The following is a 7524-nucleotide window of genomic DNA, read 5'->3' as shown; positions in this document are numbered from 1 at the left end:
TGGAGATGATTTCTTTAAAAGGTGGCCTTTTTTATTCTCCCGGCATTTTGGGGCCCGCGCGTGCACCTGCTGGAGGGGGATGTTTACATAAGCGTCCTAGGGTATTTGCATCCTAGCGGCCTCAGTCTCCAGGCTCCTGGGAATGGAGCGGACGGACGCAGGTAGGTACTGCATCCGCGAGGCTGGCCAAGTGGATGGGTAACTTTTCGAGGAACAGTGCTCGCGGGATCTCGTGGAAAGCTGCCAGGGGCACGGTCAGCAGTGACAGTTCCTGGAAAGCCGGCGGCGGCGAGATCTGGCCTGGCAGGCGCCTCCAGCGGACGGGAGCGGAGCGCCGGGCCGGGCTGGGATCGCCGGCCGGGAGACCGGCCCGCCGCGCGCGGCCGGGGGTGGGAGAGGCAGGAAGCGAAATGGTTACTTTTTTTTACTGCGGGCTCTGATTACTTTTGAAGATCGCCGGCCCCGGGCGGGCTCCTGGCGCAGAGCGGAGACTGGTTTTTTTCTCTCCGTAGAAGAGGATCGGGAAGAGACTCAGAGCTGGGGCGTGGGGAACGCGGTGGCCTGGACCAAGCGACTCAGACCCGGAGGAGCAGAGTCCGCCACGCCAGCGGGGGCGCGGGGTGGTCTCTGCGGACCTGGAGGACCTTTAGTCGGGCCTCCCACGGCCCGTTAGGGAACTGCGGGTGAGAGTCGCGGCGTTGCACTGAGCCGGGACTCGACCGGGATCGGCCAGGGGTAAAGTGCGTCACGGGGGGCGGAGGCGCCCCTCGGCCGCCGGGCGGGGCCGGCGCGGCGACGCGGCCCGGGGGCGCGGCCCGCTGCGACTTAGAGGGACCCTGCGCCCTCTGTACCGCCCCTCGGCCCCCGCCCTGCTGGGGTCTCCTCCGGAAATGGGTGGGCGAGGGTGACCTGGAGGGCACCCAGCCCGCTCCTCCTTGGGGAGCCAGCCCGCGCCCGCGCAGGGCCGCCAGCCTCGGCCAGCTGCAGAGCGGGTGGGCGGCGAGCGCGCGCCGGGGACTTCACGGCAGGCGCAGGAGGACGAAGGCCGCGCTCGGCCCCTGCTCGCGGTCGCGGGTGCGGAGCTGCCGTCGGGGGTTCGGGGCCAGACGGCGGCCGGCGGCGGGGCTCAGGCTGGAGGGCAGCGGGTGCGCGCGTAGGTGCGCGCCTGCGGGAAGACGTGCACGGACAGACGTGGGGACTCGCCGGCGCCTGGTGTCGCCGTCCGGAGCAGGGCGTGCGCCCTGGCGTGGAGGGGACGCTGCGCTGAGAGGCTTTCTAACGGAGGTGGGTCAGGGGGTTTGAGGGCGACTGTCCTCGGAGACAAGGGGACTGCTCGCGAAGGGCTTCGCGGCGGCGCCGAGGAGGGCCTCGCTCCCTGCCGCTGGTCCTGAGTCCGGCCTCCGGCTCTCCGAGGCCGCGACGCGGACCGGCCAGCGACCAGGTCCAGCCCGCGGACGGGGCGCCCCCTCGCGGCCCGAGCCGCCGTCGCCGCCGCTCCGAGGCAGGACTTGGGGCGCTGGGGACGCTGAGGACCCCGGGGCGCCCCTCTTGCTGCCGCGGGACTGCCTGTCCCAGAAGATCCCTACCCCGACCTCCTACACTCGCGCCCCTATCCAGAGTGGGCGAAGTAGGGGGACATCCTTCCCTCCTGCTCTCCTGCGGCCCCATTTTGAGAAGCTCGGGTTTTCGCTTTAATCTGTGTCCGCATAAACCAGTCTGTGTGTGGAATTTGTTTTTACAACTCGAGTCTTGTGACTTCTCAAACACTTTCTTGAAGTGTTTTCTCTGGAAACTTGTTTCCAAAGAGTGCTGTAAGTTTTACAAAGAGGAGTGTTGTTCAGGAGCCAACAGGTGACGGGGTGAAACCCGAGTCTGTGTGTACATTGGAGTCAAGTCTGGCTGCCGTTTCCTTGGGCCGCCGTTGAAAATAGCAAGTCAAAAAATCAATAGGAGACTGACGGGAACACGATTTTGAGACCATATCCGCGTCCCCCGTATGGAAAATAATGAGCTGATTAGAAGAGGGCCTCGTGAGGGCGCCTCGCCGCGGCGTGCACGTTGGGAGTTTGTCTTTATTAGATAACCAGTTTACAGCCAAATAACCTGACCCCAAAAGCGTCGTTCTGGCAAAGGACTGTGCTTTGTCATCATGTTTCCTCCTTTTGTTAAACAGTCTGTCTTACTGTCGTGGAATGTATTTGTACATGAAATTAGAATGCTCTGAAAGAGTTCTGTGCTTCCTCTTGGAAAAATGGATAATTTTTTGGCCATTGGGTGGTACATCTAGGCCACTCAGCTGTCTGGAAATGTACAGGTCCGATGAAGGCTTACCTGGAAAATACCAAAGGGCATATGGCCTAATGCCATGATTTGCTGGCATGAAATACATTTAGTAAAGGCGTGTTTCATAAGCAATCTCTTCCAATAGATACCATCATTATACTTTTATTTTTCAGAGAAGTGACACTGAATTGGGCTCTCTTGGCAGTGAGTTTATCTGTAGCAGATACCAGGCATTGAGTGCTCTTTGGGTGTGTGAAAACTCTAATGAGATTACAGTTCAGTATCTCTTTACTGGAAAGTTCAGATCTTGAGTGTAATAGTTTGTTTTTTTTTTTTTTTTGAGACAGAGCCTCAAGCTGTCCCCCTGGGTAGAGTGCTGTGGCATTACAGCTCACAGCAACCTCCAACTCCTGGGCTCAAGCAGTCTCCTGCCTCTGTCTCCCAAGTAGCTGGGACCACAGGCGCCCGCCACAACGCCCGGCCATTTTTTGGTTGCAGCCGTGATTGTTGTTTGGTGGGTCCGGCCTGGGGATTCGAACCCGTCACCTTAGGTGTACGTGGCTGGCGCCTTAGCCGGTTGAGCTATAGGTGCCGAGCCAGAGTTTAATAGTTTTGATACCTCTCATTTTATTTCAGTTTTAAGTTAAGGACCTCATGAGTTAGGAAATGTGTATATCCCCAGGGTTGTATGTTTTTATTTTGAAAAGAGTGGAAGCGTTGTGCGTTTCTGAGCCTGCAGTTGTAAATTCACCTGCATAGCTAGCCGGGAAGAATGAGAGTAGCTTCTGAATGGGGAACCTGTGATCTCCCTCTGCTGTGCATTCAGGCCTTGTTAACAAGCAGTTTAACAAAGAAGTTGTTAAACAGTTTGTGGCCAACAGGATGGCACTTAGCAGCAGGGGCCACCTAGGGAATGTTAGCCTATCTGACTTTGCAAATCAGTATCTGTTCTGGGTTTGGGGGATCAAAGGATCTCTAACTTCCTTGGGCATATTCACAAAAGAAATACCTTTTCCAGGAAGGATCCTACAGTGCCATGGGAGGAGTCTTTTACCTAGGAACTAGAGTAGACTTTCATTGGGAAAAGTATTTGTAATTAGCGATATATCCTTAGACTTCACATTCAATTCAGTTCAGAATTGAAAATTGTTTTCTATTTGATGTGGTGACTTGGTCTGAGAAAATTATGAGTAATAAGAATCATACTAGAACCGATGTATAGTTCCAACTTCAATAGGTAGCTGACTGAACTTCTCCTGAGCTCCCTCAAATCCTCTCTCCCTTGACCGTTGCCTGATGGTATTTATGTATCGGTACGTCATCTTTCAATCGCTTGTTACTCAAAGCCATCTTGGACCCAGTTTCCCCCTTTCCTATTAGTTCCTTCTACTTTTGCTCCTCAGGTCACCATGTCTAGGTTTTCGTAAGGACAGCGGGCCAGTTGGCCACTCCCAGGCCCCTTTTTCCTGAGTATCACTACCACATTAATCTTCTCTAAGACCAGGAGTATCTGTGGTAGACTGCACTCCTGTGCCTCTTGTGTTAAGTCCAAGTTCTTCTCCCTGCCTTCTATAATTCTGAAAAATATGATTCAGATACCATTGCCATCTACAGTAGCTTCTTTGGAAGAATCTGTCTTCTGGAAAAACTGTCCACTCTTCACTGCCTCTGGACATTCCTATACTGTTGCTGACTCATTAAGCTCTTTAAATAGTAAGGGTTCATTTATGTATATGTCAAGGTCAACCAGAATAATAAACCTGAGCTATCCTGGGTGCAGCATACCACCTAGTAGAAAACGAAATGATCCCAAATAACTGAAATAGCATAAAAAATAATAAAGCTGCTTTTCAGTTTGAATACCACCTTCACACACTCTAGGCTATCTTATTTTGCCAGTAATTACTGTGCTTATAGAAGGAATGCTGAAACCATTGTCCATAGCATAATTACTTTATATATTTTTAGATTACCTTTTTCAAAGGGGAGTTACCTAATTTACAGAATATTGGGGGCAACAAATTTAAAAAGGTTTGGAGGGTGTTGGTTGTGGGCGCAAAGGAAGGGTTAACTTAATGAGAGAGAGGAAGAGCAGAAATTAAAATGAGAGCAGGGAAGGAAAAAACCTACCGAAAGTTTGCCAGTTATTATGAATTTACAGGGCAGAGGCCTTCCGGTTCCAGACAACAGCTCCACACTATTAGGCAGCCCTAATCCACCCTCATATTCCACTCTGCTGGGTGGCAAGATTAGAACTGCTCTTGCTTGAGTCCTGAATGAAGCCAGCCTGCTTTCTCCTGTGCTCCAAATGAAAACAAATGATCAGCCAGAGGCTCACTCACATACACTTTACACACACACCAGCATTCAAGGAACCAAGGAGATGTGTAGTGGCATTTGGAAGCATTCTTAGAAAAGCGACTGCATCCTTTTTAAGTTCTGGCTTTTAATGGAATAAATGTCATTGCCTTCTGTTAGCTATGCTCCAGAATCATGCAGTAATGGCCTTTAAATATAAGAATGAGTGAATGAATTTAGAAAGGAGATTCCCTGAGGAGCCCTCATCGTATCACTGTGTTGGCTGAATGGGGCTGTACTCTGCTGGGGAGCGAATGCCCCCCTCACAGCCAAGCAGATACTAAGTGTGCCCAATTGTTGCTCTGCCTGTGGCAACTGGAAAGACCCTGCTGGGCTCCGCTGACCGTCACGCATGCTGTCTGTATGTGTGTGCCTTGTGTGTGCAGAGTTGGGGTTCTTACATGGGCACTGGTTCATTTGGCAAAATTGTCCTTCAAGAAGCTACAGCCCTCCCAAATTCAAAAAGAAGACGAAATCCAGGCATCAACATTTGTACTAACATATTGTTCCGTATATCATTGGTCAGCTTGAGAGAATGTATCTAGTCACAGTGGAAGCAGCAGTCCCAACTGGCATATTATGGTTGTAACTTTAATTCTTTGTGTTTATATAATTCTTTTCTGATTTAAAACGCCTTTGCATTCTTGACCCTCATTGGAAGGAATATGTTTGCTGTTTTCAAAGAATCAGCAATCAAGACGTTTGTGAGTTGTTAAAGGTCTGAAGACTTCAGGACAGAGTTGACTGAATGCTGAGAGCCCCAGATTCCATTCCCTGAGTATTGCTCTTCTCCGTGGGGTCAGATGTCTCCTTGACAATTATATGATGATTGAGAAGTCATACATCTGCTAGCTGTTTGTCTCAGAGTCTTTGTAGATGGTGTAGCTCTTAAACTATTTTGAAGGAAGGGGGAGGGAAAGGACAAAGAAGGGAAGTGAAACTGTTCCATTTTCTGTCGCCCAGTTTGCATGGAACGCCTCCATGATAATCCTTCTCAGGAAAGGGTGGCCGGCTCTCTCCACCCGGCCTTGGGTTTCTTGCTCACCTCCCTGTGTCCGTGCCCTTTTCTTCCTTTTGTCATGTATTTCTCTACTTGACTCTGACAGTTGGCTTTTAGTCTTCAAAATAGCGTCTGCAAAGAATTCATGGCCTGCTGGAATTAAATTCAGATATCTTCTCTCTGTACGTGACCTCAGTGCCATCTGCCATGGTGATGTTGCCTGTAAAAAGGCTTTGCTCCCTCTGCACGTTTCCTTAATGGTCAGGCTCTATTTGGAGCCTGAGCAAACCCAGATCCCTGAAAATGGGTTCTTTTCTCTAGTATTCGGAGACTTATTTACCTTCAGAATTGTAAAGAGGTGTTGGAAAAGTGGGACTCTTACCGATTTATTTCCAAACCCAGCCCAGGATTGGTTAATGCATAATTGTCATTCATTGGTGATGAAGTTTATTATAGCATTTCAAGACCAAGACAATCAGCTTACCTTTGAGTAATCACAGCGTACTGATGGTGTGAGTTGTTCTGGCTTTTTAGTCTCTTTATCTCCAGTGTCTAAGTAGTGCCTTGCACATTGTTTTTAAATAAATGTTGCTTTAAAAAGATACCATGTTTAATTTAACTGTAGGTAGTTAAGATTATTAAAAAATCACACTCTCAGATGGATCCTTCCAAGGAGTGCGTGTGTGTGCATGTGAGTGTTAGGAGAGAGGGAGGGAGAGAGGGGGGGAAGATGATGACAGAGCAGACAGCAAAATGTAAACAGTTGGTGAATCTGGATAAAGGATATACGAGTTCCTTTTACTACTTTTGCAACCTTTCTAAAGTTTAAAATTACATCAAAATAAAAATACACCAAAAAAAAAAAATGTTCAGGGCTCAGGGCAGGGCTAAAGGTGGTTCTGCAAAAGGACAAAAGGGTATGACAGCAAATGTCACCCTCCACCACAACCGCAGCTTAGAATGCTTCTATTTCCATTATAACTTTCAGCCTATTTTGTAAACCTGATTTCCGCCCGTTTGACATGATCAACCTTAAAAGACAACACCTGAAAATGAACTTTGACTAGACTTTTTTTGAGACAGAGTCTCACTTTGTCACCCTGGGTAGAGTGCTGTGGCATCATAGCTCTCAGCAACCTCAAACTCTTGAGCTCAAATGATCCTCTTGCCTCAGCCTCCCATGTCGCTGGGACTTTAGGTGCCCACCACAACACCTGGCTATTTTTATAGAGACAGGGTCTCATTCTTGCTGAGGCTGGTCTCGAACTCTTTGAGCTCAAGTAGTCCACCCAACTGAGCCTCCTAGCGTGCTAGGATTACAGGTATGAGCCACCATGCCAACTTTAATAGACTTTCTGTTAAATCCGATTTGTCCATACCTATAGGCTTGGCCTAAAAGATGGTATTTTAGCAAACTGTATACAGCCACATTCAGATGTCATGACTCAAAGCATAAGCAATGGCTTATAAATACCATACTTATTTACAATTATAAATACTACTTATTTACCATACTAGATAGTACTTAGTAAATACCATATAGTAATGCAATGCCTACAGAAGGGGTATTCCTGAGATTAGCATATTTGTAATTTTTATTGTAACATTTTACAAGCACAAGAACCATCAAGATTCAGCAGCCACAGCTCTCACCCAGCTGATACACTTCATAGACTCTCAGAACTGCTGGCAAATGTGAATAATCTTACAAAAAGAAAAGTCCAAATTCAAGTTTACTGTTAACAAGGAAAGAAAAAGTGGTGATGTAGTGACAGCCTGGTCCAAGTGGAAGTCACAGTTTATAACTTGTTTAATGTTTGTTTTTGGTCCAGTCTGAGAACTTGCTAATAAATGCAATGTTTTGTCTTTTTTTTTTTTTTTTT

At 48.7% G+C, this 7524-nt stretch overlaps 1 protein-coding gene across 2 annotated transcripts in view; it reads left to right on the top strand.

Moving 5' to 3' along the window:
* The first annotated feature begins 520 nt into the window (after positions 1 to 520).
* PRICKLE1 (prickle planar cell polarity protein 1) overlaps positions 521 to 7524 on the top strand; it is a 23116-nt gene continuing 16112 nt past the window's right edge. The window contains exon 1 of one of the 2 annotated variants that reach the window (XM_023515389.1): positions 521 to 683. The gene's annotated coding sequence lies outside the window, so the exon portion shown is untranslated. Of the gene's footprint in view, positions 684 to 1013; positions 1285 to 7524 lie in introns of those variants that run through there. The other variant, XM_003793545.3, reaches the window with a different exon arrangement.

The sequence above is a fragment of the Otolemur garnettii genome, unplaced genomic scaffold, assembly GCF_000181295.1.
Source record: "Otolemur garnettii isolate 467f Iridium unplaced genomic scaffold, OtoGar3 scaffold00070, whole genome shotgun sequence".
Classification (NCBI taxonomy): Eukaryota; Metazoa; Chordata; class Mammalia; order Primates; family Galagidae; genus Otolemur; species Otolemur garnettii.
Note: the sequence above shows the minus strand (reverse complement) of the source record. Positions and strands in the feature narration are given on the sequence as shown.